This window comes from Ursus americanus, chromosome 14 (assembly GCF_024610735.1).
Source record: "Ursus americanus isolate L20-20 chromosome 14, mUrsAme1.1.p, whole genome shotgun sequence".
NCBI lineage: Eukaryota > Metazoa > Chordata > Mammalia > Carnivora > Ursidae > Ursus > Ursus americanus.
In genome coordinates, this window is record NC_142140.1 from 67,317,275 (window position 1) to 67,334,188 (window position 16,914).

Sequence of the window (16,914 nt, forward strand, 5' to 3'; positions counted from 1 at the left end):
CAGCCCCACGTCCACGAGGGTCAGGACTTAAGAGTATTAATGATCATCATAGAGGTCGGCAAAGTGTTACAAATGAGGCCAGCCTCCCATCTACCAGGGATTACTACTACAACCTCTTGCAATACTGGTTTTTGTGTAGATATATAGGAAAGAAATGCGATTTCCTATTTTACCCAGTTGGGCAGTATACTCAGTTCTTCCATGGATGGCTCTATGCAGAAAGACCTTAGGCATTCAATCTGCCAGGAACTTCTGGGATTATTGGGGTGACATCCTTTGGCTGGAGAGGATATCCTTCTGGAATAAACCAAGATTTGAGGAGTAGAGCCTTACTGATAAAATCAACCCACATGTCACAACCTTGACCTTCTCATCTCTTCCCAAGTCCCTCTGGGCAATGGTCTTGGCACACTGTTATATCTTCGTTTGTTCTTGACTTTCCCTCACCTAACTCATGCCATGCTTCCGTCAGAGTGATTTGGCATGTAGTAGATTCCCTCGATCTTTGATCCTTCTGACTGCTATAACTCGAGCCTTATTTGTACTAGACTCTGGCTCTGTGGTTGGATCAAACCTCTCTCTGTCCCCACCCCACATGTGGTTTGCATTAATATCAGGAAGAGTGTCTCATGCCAGCCCTTGAGCTGAGCCCGGTACACTACACAATGCAATACTATTCATTTCTTCCCTCCAACTCTGAATCTCCAGTTACGGCAGGTGAAAGCCCTGATGCTCTCTGTATGGAGTCCCAAGATAAGTCAGAAGGAACCTAGAACTGAGCAGACAGCTTCAGTAACTTGCGGGCTGCAGACATTGTGGCTAGGAGCGTAGCGTGCCAGGAAAAGGGGCAAGGAGCTAAACGTGTGATTAGCAAGAGTCAGACCAAATGCCATTACTTGGACAAATTATAGAGCCCACAAAGGCAGGTCTGGGTGCACATCCAGGAGGCAAAGAAAGCCAAGAGTGACTGAAGGATGGAATTATTCGTGGTAACCAGCAACTTCTAGTGGAAGTACTGGGTTCTCCCCTCCCCACACCCTTCTAATCTAAAAAAATATATATTTCCATATGTATATGCTGCTGGATGCAATTTGAAGTTGTCAAAATACAGTTAAAAGCTCCTGTTTTGTCATGGGGGACCCATCTAGGATCTCTCTTTACTTCTAAATAGTGAATAGAGTAAGAGGGGCTGAAAGGATCTCTTCCTCTGTTCTCTTGAAAGGTCAAGAAAATCAGGATGTGACCACTGGAGAAAAGGACTAACTAAGATAGACACCCTTGGGAGGGCTTCGTGTAGGTCTTAACAAAGCTGGAATGGCCAACCCCAAAGATCTCTTTGGATTCCAAGATTAAATTGAATTGAAAATTAACTAAGATTTTCTGTACTGCAGTTGACATTTTATTGACAGTTCTGTGCATTTGCTGAAGCTCCTGGCCAATCCTATTGACTTCTTGGATTTGGGTCCAGGGGGTTGGGAAAAAGATCAGATTGCTTTGCTGTCTTTAAAATTCTGAGTTGTTGGAAAACTTTAAAAATTGATGCATCTTCTGCTTTTCGTGAAAAAAAGTAGTGGAAGTTGTGGATATAATTAGGATCAAAACAGAACATTTTTTAAGTGGCAATAATTGGAATTAATGAGTTCATTGAGTTTTTTTTTTTTCCCGTTGCTTTCAAATATTTTTTATTTAGAGGGAACACACCCCCCCACACACAAAGACATTGTGATTTGCCAAATTCTTTAGTATCAATCCACCTTCCCTGTCACTGCCCTTCAGAGTGTTACAATGAGTGGCTCAAAGGAACAAGGAGGAGGAAATGACGTACCTTCCAGGTCTGGCATGGAACTTGAAATCTTAGAACACTTCATAAATTGGGGCGGGGAGGGGGGCTCCTTCATGCCTGTTGGCAACACTGAGCCTCCGATCCCTTGGCCAGATTGCATAGCACCTTGCCTCCAAGCCTCTCAGACCTGAGGCATGACCCCATGGTGCCACAAGAAGGTCCCTGGGGGCCAGCTGGCTCCAACTTCCACTGGTCTGTTGAAAGGAGGTCAGGGTGTTCACCCATTCATTTTATTTTTAGGCATGGAGGCAAAGATAAGCAAAGAGATTGAGACAATGACCGTCATCCGCTTCACCCTGAACATGTGATAGAAACCTAGGACCCTTTTTGGCTTCGAGGCTACAGCTAAGCCCGCCGAAACTGCCATGCATCGCCAAGAGCTCGACGACAAAATTACTTTTCTTAATTGCTCTTGAATGTAATGTAGCAGAAAAGCGAAGGCAGGTCTTTCGACTCTTAGCCCCATCGGTAGCTAATGAATCAAGCATTCCGTCCCTGGATACCATGGGTGTTAACTAGCCCTAGGTGCAGGATTTATTGGGGCAGATGGTTGTGACGTGGGATGGCACTATGAAAAGCTCCGTTGGAGCTGGAGGGCTTTGCACCCACTGGGGCAGCCCAGTCCCGTGGAACAGATGTCCTTCCTGCCCTGGTTACTCCACTTGGGCTCTGTAACTAAAGAGATCCCTCGTGACAAATTCCTCCAACGCTTTTAAAACCACATTTCCCACGAAGGTCTTTCGGAGGTGAAGTAAAAGTTAACGGGAAGCACAGTGAGGGGCCAGGGTCAGGTTGCATTTGGAAAGTTTATTACAATTCACACAGCACTGTGGACCTGGCAGACATAGCCACTCCGCTGGGACGCGGTGCTTGTAGAGGTAAGCAAGCTTGCCAGTTGCTTCCATGGCTTGTCCCGGGAGCAGAGGCAGAGTTCCTCCCAGCCCACACAAGGGAGGCTGTGTTGGTGGGAAACGATGCTTCCTAAGCCTCGCCTAAAGGGTAACTTCTTGGAAATCCTAATATCAGTATCCATGTATACAGCTAGTATATATCAAGTACCTATCCCATACCAGGCACTACCCTAAGAATCTGATGTACATAACTTTACTGGGTGTTTACAACAATTCAACAGATTTGAAACCATTGTTACGACTCTTTTACAAAGGAAAATGAAACAAAACACTAGACTCTGGCTCTGTGATCTCCGTGAACTCAGATATCTTCTGGGTACCTGTATTTCAGTGACAGGGCTGGGAAGCTGAAGTGTGGTGAAGTTAATCACACTATTAAAAAGTGTAAGCTGTCATTCGAGATCCCTGAAATCCTGTCCGTTTTCCTTTATAAGCCTCTTTCTGCATTTTATCCCTTTATATGCCCTGAGCTCTAGAACAGAGATGGCAAAGGGATTTCATCGTGCACACCAGCTTTTATCAACTGGTTGTAGCTTCCCAAAGCATGTGCTTGGGGAGGAATTTCAGGGCCAATCAGGGTTCGATAGGTCAAGGTACTATGATCGATTAGCGATGTCTTCTGTGGGCATGGAGGGAGCGTACGAGGCAGGTGACCCAGGTAATCTCCATTCGCAGAGCGGTGCCATCGTTTTTCTGTTGATACTTCACTAGTGATGTGAGACAATAAACTCATTTATTAACTTATGTATTCTGAGAACATTCTCTGTGGGGGCACTATGCTGTTTCCTGCTCTCACACCACCAAAAATAATCCTACCCAGGGGCACCTGAGTGGCTCAGTCGGTTAAGCCTCCAATTCTTGACTTCCTTCGGCTCAGGTCTTGATCTCAAGGTCACGAGATCGAGCCCCACATCGGGCTCCACACTTGGGGGAATCGGCTGGAGATTCTCTCTTTTCCTTTCCTCTGCCCCTCCCCCATCTCTAAAATAAATAAATACATCTTTCAAAAAAATCCCATCCATCCTATGAAGGTACAAATACTCCTGCACTGAGGAATGGGTTTACTATTGTAAGGCTGGTGATTCAAAGAAGAGTTTCAACAGATACTGACCCCCAGTCAGAAGTATTTAACTGAACTCTCAGTGTAAAACTGATCTAGCTCTGAACTGTTGTATCTCGGGTTTGAGAAGGTCCTTCTCTCACCAATGAGGCAAGAGGTGGAGTGGGGGAGAGCATGGAGTGTGGAGCAGGCTGAGGAGGAGAGAAGAGGGTATTAGGGCTTCCAGAACTGCCCTGTCAACTTAGCCCAGGAGTTAAAGAATCTAGTGTCCTGACTAACATAATATAAAAAAAAAAAAAAAGCGACATATATAAGAGAAAGGGGACTTACATTTCCTTTGGAGCTTTTATTCTGCTAAAATTGAGCATCTCATAAAATTTTGACTTGACTGGCAGTTTCTGTTTTCATTAGGATGAAGAATCAAGAAGGGGCACTTACTCTGGACTTCTTCCTATCAACAAGGAAGAAGTCGATGATGAATTGGAAGTAAGAGGAAAGTTGTTTAAAAAGTTACCTGGCTCATTTTAAATTCACAATAGGAAAGTTGAACGACTTACTTAGTCTAAAGGAAAGTGTATTTCAAAAAATAATTTTCAGTGATATGGGTATGATGACATATCCAGAAATTCTAAAAGAAAAGTTAACTCTAAAAGTCAGAATCTCATTTAGAAATTCTAAAGAAAAGAAAGTGGACAGCATTTCGAAACAAATTAACAAATAAGAAATACAATAATTTTGACTTTATGCTCAAATTAATTTATAAAATTCTAGTGAGTCTACAAATGCTCTGATATTATTTCACTGTTAATTTAAATTAAACATTTAAAAAAATAAGCTCCAGGGGTGCCTGGGTGGCACAGTGGTTAAGCGTCTGCCTTCGGCTCAGGGCGTGATCCCGGCGTTAAGGGATCGAGCCCCACACCAGGCTCTTCCGCTAGGAGCCTGCTTCTTCCTCTCCCACTCCCCCTGCTTGTGTTCCCTCTCTTGCTGGCTGTCTCTCTCTCTGTTGAATAAATAAATAAAATCTTTAAAAAAATAAATAAAAATAAATAAAAATAAAAAAATAAGCTCCAATAGGAGCTGGAGTTATAAAACTGGTATGACATAGTCCCTGCCAACAAATATATCACAGTATTGACACGGATACTTATAAAAATGTATCAAAAGTTAAAACACAGTATCAAAACAACTTTACTAAAATAATACATGAGTCACAACAAAAACCAGAGGTTTTAGATTGGCTTCTCGGGATTTACAGGGGCTCATTAGGAGAAGAGGTGAAAGGAATTTTTTGCAGAGGGAGAAATATGGATAGTATAGTATCTCAGAAAAGTATAAACGGTTTGATCAGACTGTACCGAAGACTGTGATACAGGGACATGTTACAAAGTATGTTTAGACCGATCATGGAAAATCTTGCATCCCATGATAAGGAATCAGCATACTTTTATCTTAGAAGCTTTGGGAACAGTACTCTCAGACTCTGTAAACAGTATAGAGGAAACTGCAGGTACAAAGAGCAATTAACAAAGTCAGGCTTAAAAGAAGGTAACGGTCCTGGCTATGGAGAAGAGAAGTAGGAAAACTGTCTCGGAGAGATGTGTATTATAGGCTTCCATAGTTTTGGCCAGAATCAATAACTTATTTAGGGGCATCAATTCTTCAAGACTTTTTCTCCACAAATGAAATGTGATGTACTTGTTTATAAATATAGATTAATTAATTTCCTTTATTTAGTTAATCAAAGAAACTAAACCAATCTTGCCCTGATAAAATGATACAAAATGGAATAATACGTATTTCTCCTCTGTAGATGGAAAACAGGACAACTGTTGACAAGTGTAATACCCACAATCATCTGAAATAAAGCCTCTTATGTCCAAAGAAAGAAAGAAAGAAAGAATCTAGTGTCCTGGGTGGGGAGTGAGGACATGTAAATTCTGAGCTCTTCTCTCCCAGAGAGCATCATTTTAACTCAGAAATGCTATAGTAAAAAGGAGTATGTGTGTGTGACTAGCCCCATGAGTGCTGGGACAGGATGAAGAGGAAGGACACCAACAGGGATATGAGAAAAGATAAAGCAGTAGTAGGCACTTCAAGGTCGTGTGTGTGTGTGTGTGTGTTTGTGTGTGTGTGTGTGTGTGTTATTTTGCTACTGTTTTTATTTGAATGCCGTAGCTGTGGCAAGGCTGGGTTGGTTGTAGCTGGAGAGGAGAGCAGAGAGGAGGAAGGAGAACGTGGCAGGGTAAGCAAAGGGAATCCAGTGGCGAGTGACAAGAGGAGGATTATGAAACAAGCCTTCTAAGCAAGAGTCACGTGGAGACCGGGTCCGATTAAAGCAGCCCAGGGAGGGGAGAAACAATATGATAGGGGCCTTCTCAGCCATCAGTAAGTTGTATAAAAAAGTCGTCGTTCTGTAATTCACCTTCTCAGAAGCAAGGGATTTGAGGATAACCTCAGATCAGCAAAGAGAGTATTCTGATTCTTCAAGAGACTACACAAGAGAGTACATCAAGAAAAAAATAAACAGGGGCGCCTGGGTGGCACAGCGGTTAAGCGTCTGCCTTCGGCTCAGGGCGTGATCCCGGCGTTCTGGGCTCGAGCCCCACATCAGGCTCTTCCGCTAGGAGCCTGCTTCTTCCTCTCCCACTCCCCCTGCTTGTGTTCCCTCTCTCGCTGGCTGTCTCTCTCTCTGTCGAATAAATAAATAAAATCTTAAAAAAAAAATAAAAAATAAACAAGTCAAGAGTGCTATAAATTCAAGTTATTCTACTCAGTCAGAGGAAAGCAAAAGCCTTGTTTTGTGCACGGATTAAAAGTCCCCTTATGTTGGTTCAAGAAGCCTTTCTATGAATGGTTACCAATCTTAGCAAATGCAGCTGAGAAGTCTGGGCCTTTTATTGACGAAAACATCGGCACAGTTATGAATGGTTCGGTGCTTCGAAGTCAAAAGCGGGAGGTGATGCATGGGGGAAGAGGTTACCAGCAGATGTAAACTTAGGGGTGAAGGATCTCCCTAGACATTTAGATACAAGGGCTGAAGGAAACCTTAACACCAACTTTAGTCCCTTCCTTCATCAGGCGAGGAAACACATGGCAGACAGACTCTAAAGGGTCCCCCAAGATCCCCACTTCCTGGTGTACATGCCTCTGGGTAATCCCCTCCCCTTGAGTGTGGTCAGGACTTGCTTCTAGCCAACAGAATATGGCAAAGGTTACGGATCTCATTCCTGTGATTATGTTACACGATATAAGAGTTCACCTTGCTAGCTGACTCACTCTCGAGACTCTCCTTGCTGGTTTGATGAAGTAAGCAGGCACGTTGAGGAAATCTACATGGCAAGAAACTGCAGGGGCCTCTGAGAGCTGAGTGGCTTCCAGCTGACAGTCAGCAAGAACTAGGTCCTTGGTGCTCCGAAAAAAAAAAAAAATTTCTGCCCACAACTTGTATGAGCTTGGAAGCAGATTCTTTCTCAGCCTCCAGATAAGAAGGCAGCCTGCCTGATGGCAGCTTTGTGAGACCCCATCAGAAGACCCAACTAAGCTGTGGCTGGATTTCTGACCCACAGAAACTACGAGATAATAAACTTGTAGCAATTTGTTCTGTAGCAACAGAGAACACAGAAACGCGCGTGCACATCCAACCCAGAAGGAATAAATCATTAAGCTATGGTGAATCGGTTGTAACTCAGTAAATATTTATTTTAAGTCCTGTGAATTTATTGTACTGCTTGGGATTGCATTATGTCTCCCAACGAGATTCGTTGAAAAACTAATCCCAGTTACCTGTGGATAGGGCTCTATTTGGGCTTTGAGAATGTAATCAAGTTAAGATGAGGTCATCCTATTTAAAAATGACGAAAATTCGAACTAGAACTACCATATGATCCAGCAATGCCACCTCTGGGTATTTATCCGAAGAAAATGAAAACACTAACTCCAAACAATACATGCATCTCTGTGTTCATTGAGACATGATTTACAACAGCCAAGATACGGAAACAACCTAAGTGTCCAACAATAGATGAGTGGATAAAGCAAGTGTAGAATATATACACAATGGAATGCTATTCAGCCATGAAAAAGAATGAAATCTTGCCATTTCTGACCATACGGATGGACCTAGAGGGCATTATGAGATAAGTCAGACAGAGAAAGACAAATACCGTATTTCATTTATATGTGGAATTTAACAAGCAAGCAAGCGGACAAACCAAAAATAAGCTCATGGGTACAGAGACCAGATTTGTGGTTGCCAAAGTCGGGGGGTGGAGAGGAAGTGAAATGGGTGAAGGTACTCAAAAGGTACAAGCTCCTAGTTATACAAGAAATAAGTTATGGAGATGTAATCTACAGCACGGTGACTATGGCTAATAATACTGTATTATATGTTTAAAAGTTGACTAGGAGGGGCGCCTGGGTGGCTCAGTCATTAAGCGTCTGCCTTCAGCTCAGGTCATGATCTCAGAGTCCTGGGATCGAGCCCACATTGGGCTCCCTGCTCTGCTGGGAGCTTGCTTCTCCCTCTCCCACTCCCTCTGCTTGTGTTCCCTGTGTCGCTATCTCTCTCTGTCAAATAAATAAATAAATGAATCTTTAAAAAAAAAAAAAAGTTGACTAGGAGAGTAGATCTTAAAAGTTCTTATAAGAGGGGCGCCTGGGTGGCACAGCGGTTAAGCGTCTGCTTTCGGCTCAGGGCGTGATCCCGGCATTATGGGATCGAGCCCCACATCAGGGTCCTCCGCTATGAGCCTGCTTCTTCCTCTCCCACTCCCCCTGCTTGTGTTCCCTCTCTCGCTGGCTGTCTCTCTCTCTGTCGAATAAATAAATAAAATCTTAAAAAAAAAAGTTCTTATAAGAAAAATTCTAACTATGATTATGGACGTTAACTAGATTAACCGTTGATGGATGTTAACTGATTGCGGTGATCATTTCACAGTGCATACAGTTACTGAATAATTATGGTGTATACCTGAAACGAAGATAATGCTATATATCAATTATACTTCAATTAAAAAAAGAAAAGCTGAGGGCATACTAGATTAGGGTGAGCCCTGACTCTAGAGCGGATACAGACACGCAGAGAGGGAAGATGGCTATATGAAGACAGAAGCAGAAATTTCAGTGATAAGCCAAGGAATGACAAGGATTCTGGAAACCACCAGAAGCTAGGAGAGGCATGGAACAGATTCTCCTTCAGAGTCTACAGAAAGTCTAGAGTCTACAATTCTGCCAACACCTTGATTTCAGTGTTCTAGACTCCCTAACTGTAAGAGAACAAATTTCTGTTGTTTTAACCTGCTCAGTTTGTGGTCATTTGCTAGGGCAGTCCTAAGAAACTAATGTACACACCCTGGAAGGAAGCCTGGTGACCCAAATTCCCAAGGTTCCTAAGTCTGAGTTCTTTAAAGTGATGAGATCCCAGGACAGAGTTAGAGATGTGCAAGACCAAATGAGAGCAGTGGAGAAATAAAGTCTGTGTGTGTGTGTGTGTGTGTGTGTGTGTGCACATGTGTTCATTTAAATCACATGTGATCAACCACAATAATGAGCAGATGGAAGGTAGGATTTAATGCTAGATGTCATGTGGAAGAAACATAATTCTGTGTTTGTCATGACACGATAAAGACTAGACGATGTGACAATCCCACTTTTCTTGGACATCTCACACAAGAACAAAACAAAACTCATTATGCTAAATAATCCACTCCAAAAGCCAACAAAGACAAGATGGCATCATAAAAAAGTAGTCACTTAATCCAAAGGAAGACATAAATAAAGAAAAGAACAAAGAACAGATGAGCCAGAGAGTAAACAAATATAAAAATGATAGATTTAAACCTAAGTATATCAACAATCACATTAAATGTAAACCGTCTAACTACCTCAATTAAATTGCAGACACTGTCATAATGGCTAAAAAAGGAAGACCCAACTATAAGTTACCTACAAGATAAATAGTTCAGATATTTTGACACAAATGGATTAAAAGAAAAAGAATGAGGGGAAAAAGACTTAGCACGCTACGCTACTCAAAATAAACCTTGAAGTGGGGTGCCTGGGTGGTGCAGTCCTTAAGCGTCTGCCTTCGGATCAGGGCGTGATCCCGGCGTTCTGGGATCGAGCCCCACATCAGGCTCCTCCGCTATGAGCCTGCTTCTTCCTCTCCCACTCCCCCTGCTTGTGTTCCCTCTCTCGCTGGCTGTCTCTCTCTCTGTCAAGTAAATAAATAAAAAATCTTTAAAAAAAATAAAAATAAACCTTGCATGACAATTCTAGACAAAGTATATTTCCAAGAAAAGAATATTACCAGGGATAAAGAAGGCTATGTCATAATGGTAAAGAGGCCAATTCATCAAAGGTATATAATAATTCTAACTGTGTATGTACCTAATAACAGAACTTCAAAATGTATAAAACAAAATCTGATAGAACTATAAGAAGAAATAGAAAATTTTTGGAATGTTGGGTATATTTGTTATATTGAATATGGTGATGATTTCATGGGTTTTTACATATCGCAAAACTTATCAGGTCATATGCTTTAAATATGAAGAGTTTATTACATTCAATTGTATTTCAATAGAGCTGTTAGAAAGTATTTTTGAAATTCCAAAAGAGTAAAGTGAACAAAAAATAAACTAATATTAATTTTTGCTTTATCAAAAACCCCAAACGCTCCCATGTCTTGCTTTTGTATCGAAAGAAAGTTAGACGCAGTTGGTTTTAAAGAAAGAAAAAAATATATGCAAGTCTGAAGTTTTGATAATTTTCATTTTAAAGAACATAAGACTAACTTTAACGTTGAAACAACGTTTACCCCATCAGTAATACCGGGATCCTTAAGCATTATATTCTATAAATAGGCATCAATAGATGAGAGCAACTAACCTGTATTGTATGAAGCGGGTGCTTTTTAAGTAAAATAAAAACACGGGCCAAATTTATTTTCTTAAACAGAAATAACACCGAAGGGAAAATGTCCAATAAAACATTATGTGAAGACAGATGTTTTAAACTCTTAAAACCTTTATCATAGAAAACATACATGTTTGTGGTTACAATAAGAGGAGACAGAAAACCTGGTGTCATATGCAATTTAATAAATACATTTAAATGGGATTTTCCAATTTGAAGTTTAAATTTGTAATTTGTTGTTATTGTCTATACTTTTCCTGGTAGTTTTGTCACAGTGAATTTACATGTAATACATAAAACAGTTCCCAGTTTAAGTTACTAGAGCAGAAAAGTCACAGAATTAACAAAAGTCTTAGAGAAGTGTGTTGAATAAAAGGACTTTGCAACTTTTATAAGAAATAATCAAGAATGATCGACATAAAACAGGAGAAGAATTTATATTTCCTTAGAGAAAGAAACGGGTGAGTTCTCTCAGATGGGGCAAAATTCGCAATACTAAAAAAAATTCAAAGACTTGAAACACATTAAAGCTACCTTTTTGATGGCTTAGTCATAGAAAAAATATTTTAAGGGAGCTTTGAAAGGAGCTTTTTTAAAATGTTAATAATCATCAAATGTGGTCAAACAACTTGGAACTTCAAATAGAGTGCCTCAATATACCATATGCATAAATATAATTGCTTCAACAAATATGAGAAAACAAATTGCAGCAAATCACCCTCCGCCAGCACTAACGCTCTTTCAGTTTCCTTTCCACTACAGGGGGAAGAAAATAAACAAAAATGTACAATTGGCTGAACCGAACCAAACCGTTTAAGGGGAACTATTAATTTGCTTGTTTTTTATGAACCTTAATATATTTGCAGAAATCCCTGGGAAGCCCACATTTGCCCTTGGAAAGCTCCAACTTTTCATTTAAGAAAAGGCAGGGAAGCTAAAACTGTTTAACTAACTTGATAGATATATAAAATGCTAATCGCCCTAGTCTATAAAACCGGGAGCCTTGTTAAGTTTTATTTCACGGCATACAAGTCCTACTTCGTGGTAAATATCTTCGTCTTAGGAAACCACTGCCAAAGACCATTTTCATCACGTTGAAGTTGTGCCATCGTAGACGTGAATTTGTTCCTTGACCTCAAAACATTCTGACAGAGCATCCCCGTTTGATTAACCTAGTCTTTAAAGATTGTATTTATTGGGGCGCCTGGGTCGCACAGCGGTTAAGCGTCTGCCTTCGGCCCAGGGCGTGATCCCGGCGTTACGGGATCGAGCCCCACGTCAGGCTCCTCTGCTATGAGCCTGCTTCTTCCTCTCCCACTCCCCCTGCTTGTGTTCCCTCTCTCGCTGGCTGTCTCTGTCTCTGTCAAATAAATAAATACAATCTTTAAAAAAAAAAAAAGATTGTATTTATTTATCTGAAGGAGAGAGAGAGACAGAGCACAAGCAGGGGGAAGGGCAGAGGGAGAAACAGATTCCCGCTGAGCGCAGAGCCCTACACACCGGGAGGCGATGCGGGGCTCCATCCCAGGACCCTGCGATCATGACCTGAGCTGAAATCAAGAGTCCAACACCTAACTGGCTGAGCCACCCAGATGCCCCAATTAACCTAGTTTTTATAGTAGTTGGGGTTCAACAGCACCCTTGCCAGGGTATAAATCACGTCCCATCAAGCTTTTTTCCCCTAAAGCTTATCACTTGAAAAATCAACAGATTTTTAACTTCAGTGTCACCATCTTTCTTCCTCTGCTAATGAAAATAGAGAATCTGCGTTTAAGTTGTTTCTAGGCTAGATGGTTGCGGAAGTGGGTGTGGCTTAGGCGATTTAATCTACCTGGTCGCTGTGGCCATGATATGATTTTGTAAGTAAAGAAAATACTCTGCCATGTTGCTACCAAGGCGTTACTGAGGAAGTGTGGTTGAACTTGGGTGTTTTAGGAGTGTAGAGTGATAGAGATGGAAATATCCCACCGTTAGGGACACTGACTGCAAAAGAAAAAGAAATGGGGGCACCTGTGTGCCTCAGTCCGTTAGACGTCTGCCTTTGGCTCAGGTCATGATCTCAGGGTCCTGGGATTGAGCCCCACGTCAGGCTCTCCATTCAGTGAGGAGCCTGCTTCTTCTTCTCCCTCTCTGCCCCTCCCCCCTGCTCGCACGTGCACACACGTGCTCTCTATCAAATAAATAAATTTTTTTTAAAGAAAGAAAAGATGCAGTCTGTGCCATTAAAAGACTTGTGCAAACCCAACATCCCTAGAATTCCCCAAGCAAATGGTTTGATGAAACTTGCATTTCTATTTGCTCACAGCTGGTAGGGACCTTCAAAACCATTTAATCTACTCCCTGATGAGCAAAGAGAAGCTCTAAGGATTTATGGAAAGTCACAGGATTGTGCCAGACACAGCAAAACTCCAGGGCCAGTAAGGGGGTGCTCCTTCCAGAGCCTCACAGTTTGCATTGGGGAAACCCATGGGTCACTCTACCAGGTAACCCCAAGTGTTTACCTTCTTAAAAAAATAATAATAATAAAAGTAACTTCTACCCCTAGGTGGGGCTCAAACTCACGACTCTGAGATCCAGAGTCACCTGCTCCCCCCCGACAATGGAGCCAGCCAGGGGCCCCAGGTGTTTGCCTTCTGTTCGATGACTTGATGAGGAAACTGGTGTCCTTCCTGCCCATGACTTGTTTCTGCAAAATATGGGGATAAAACTATGGGGTGACAAACATGAACTCTGTCAGTGAGTTTAAATTATTCCTCGCTTTTTTTTTTCTTTTTTTTTCTCCCTGCTCCTTTTGATTTCTACTTAGTTATTAGGCAGATTTAAGATTTGGAAACTTTCAGGGTGTCTCTGAGCCATCTTTTGATTCAAGGGAGAACAACACTAAATGTAATACAGTGATTCCTATTGTGTAATCTCTGTGCAAGGAGGCCTGAGAGTGCGTAGGAAGACAGGCTGCAGATGTATGTAAATATATTCATGCAAACTACAGTCATTTTGTGGGACCCACAGAGTGAGTGCATAGATCTTCTAAATAAAAGCTAAAACTTGTTTACTATGTGCCAGGCATTGATATAAGCACTTCTTGTAATACTTCAGTCCTCCTGACAACCTTATTCTATGAGTGTTACTATTATCACCCCTTCTTTACAGGTTAGAAACCTGAGGATCAGAGAGATTAAGTATGCTTCCCAGAGTCACATAGCTAGAAACTGGCAACTTTAGAATTCAGATCAAACGCCCACACTCTTCAAAAAGGAAAAAAAGATTTATTTATTTGTTTGTTTGTTTGTTTGAGAGAGAGCAAGAGCAAGAGATATCACAGAGGGAGAGGGAGAAGCAGACTGCTCGCTGAGCAGAGCCCGACATGGGGCTTGATCCCAGGACCCTTGGATCATGACCTGAGCTGAAGGCAGACACTTAACTGACTTGAGTCACCCAGCTGCCCCCAAATGCCCACACTCTTAACTAAAAATCTACACTCTCAGTATTTAGATTTATGTTAGAAAAATGGGCTCAGAAGAGCCTAAGAAGGGTGCAGAGTGATTTTGGGGGGGGGTTATATTAACATATCTAGTGTCCCTGGTCACCATGGTTCAGGCCCGTGCTGATCAGTTTTATTGGGCACTATCAGTCACAATTAAAATGCATCATTACCGTTCCTTTCAAGTGTTGCCGAGAGAATGCTCTTTCATTGCCCTGGCTTGGCATTGTTTCTTTCTTTCTTTCTTTCTTTCTTTCTTTCTTTCTTTCTTTCTTTCTTTCTTCTTTCTTTCTTTCTTTCTTTCTTTCTTTCTTTCTTTCTTTTTTTTTTTTAAGATTTTATTTATTTATTTGAAAGAGAGTGAAAGTGAGAGAGATCACAGAGGGAGAGGGAGAAACAGACTCACCACTGAGCAGGGACCCCGATGTGGGGTTTGAGCCTAGCACCCTGGGATCATGACCCGAGCCGAAGGCAGACACCTAACCTACTGAGCCACCCAGGCGCCCCTTGGCGTTGTTTCTAACATGGATCCGTAGGCCTCTCTGTAAGTTAGAGCTACAACCAGGTGCTGTAGCAAGAGGAAGAGAACCTGGACAATATAACTGAGGGGTTGAGGGAGGGTGGAATTTGGGATGTGCTGTCAAGAGGGGGGTGGAGGGGAAGAAATCACATCCAGCTGATGTGGCAAATTGATTCTCCCCAAGATTCACGTAGGCAGAAATGGAGACAGGTTTCATGGGGCCTGAAACTCAATATTAGGTGTTCTCTTAAGAAAGGAATACAAAACTGCAGATCTAAAGTTGGGTAAAGACTCTTTAAGGGTCTTACCACCAGTGAGGGACCTGAAGCTTGAGCTTTATTTCCTTCATAGTAAATTCACCTGCTCGAGGGTAAAGGCAGGAGAGGATAGAAAGTACAGTTGTCTGTGTGCCCCAGTAGACGGGAGCTTTCTTCAAGAACACCCTTCAAGAGAATCAACAGCCACCCAGGAAGTATCAATGCAGTTGCGAGAAGCTAAAGCCACACAAGCTACCCTTCAAACTCCTACAAGAAACACGTTCAATTCGAGAGCAAAACCAGCTTTGTCTTGGAAGATGTATGAAAAAGAAAATCATGGTCATTGAAACATGTCCTTTAGAATTAGGCTTCCCTTGGCTTTTGCATAGGTCAACAATGACGTCCCTAGGATAATCAAATAAACAGAGAGTACTAAGGCACAGGTCAGGTGCGCAGGTGAACTCAAATGGAAATTTACCATCCCATCTCCTGACCTGCCTAGGTAGATAAAACCAGGGAGGCCTGGCAGCAGACATCAGGAATGCGGTCAAAGAGACAGAGTTGAACACCTCTCCTGAGCCTGGAGTAACTGGAGGAAGAGGGTAGAAAGGCAGAAACCCAACTACAGAGGTAGAAGAGAACACTTAGGTACGGGGCGGAATTTTGAGGTTGGAAGCTTGGTTACAGAAAATCAAAATGAGCCTAGTTGTTAGAAGTTGTGCAAAGTGTCAGGGCAGGTGGGACCTCAGTGGGTGTGGTTGCCTACTTAAGACCTAGCCATCTCTTCCCATCTGAAGACAGGATTGGGCTGTGAACCTGGGGTGGCTCTGAATTTGTTCCTAGTGGCATTTTTCCGAGATGCGTTTTTCAAGGGACAGCAAGAATTCATGCAGAGTCTTTATTCCTGGTAACACTTGGTTGTTTTTCTTTTTAAGTGAAAATGATGAATCATTTTTATTCCTAGTGATCCTACTGAGTAAGCTTAAATTTTGCTTATCCCTTCAGAATGAAGGAGAAGTCGTGACCCAGGAAAGAAGCACTGGCTGTGTTTACAATTCTGGTGAGGTCAGACAAGTTATCCTGGAGACTGTATTGATGACAATATTACACGAAAAAGGAATGTGGCAGGAAGGAAATCGTGTCTGCTCTCTGGAACTTGCTTGGTCATGGCTGGTAGTCAAAGACGTGGACCACTCACTCATTCAAGTCCAGAGGAGGTCGAAGGGGGTCTCTTGAGTGTTTTATACCAACAAGAAAGCATGTCCAATGTTCAAAACAAGAATCTGGCAGTATTTGGAGTAAAGGTGAGACTGGGTGTGGTCTTTGGGGGAGGCTGTGTGTGAGCACGCGTGTGGGCTCATGAATGTGTGTGCCCTTACTGCAGGCTTACTGCGATGCGGAGAAAAAAGGTACAGGTTGGCATTTTGGACTCAGCTTTAAGAGTCCAGAATGAAAAGGACAGGCACGTGGGGCGAATCCGCTCCATCCAGATGAAGCCACCATATGCTTCCATCGTGGACGATCAGGGAGGTTTCCAAGTGTGGCAAGTGTGAACAAAAGCAGAGGAAACAGTTGAAGAAAGTAGAGGAGCTGCAGTTTCCTGCTGTGGAAAGAAAAGGGGGAAGCTGATTTCATCTGAGGGACAGGGAAGGGGAAAGAGGACACAAAAGGGCAAGGAAAGTGAGAAGCGAGTCTGGATGTTATTATTTTTTTAAGAGTCCCCTAGAGGAATAAGAATAATAATAAGAAGAATAGGAAGAAGAAGGTGGGGGGAGGGGGGGAGAGGGAGGAGGGGAAGAGGAGGAGGAGGAAAAGGAGGAGGAAGGAGGGGGAGGAGGAAAAGGAGGGGAAGGGGGAGGAGGGGACAAGGGGCATCCAAGGACTTCGAGTTAAAGAATAAGAACAGAAAAAAAGCCTTTTCTCT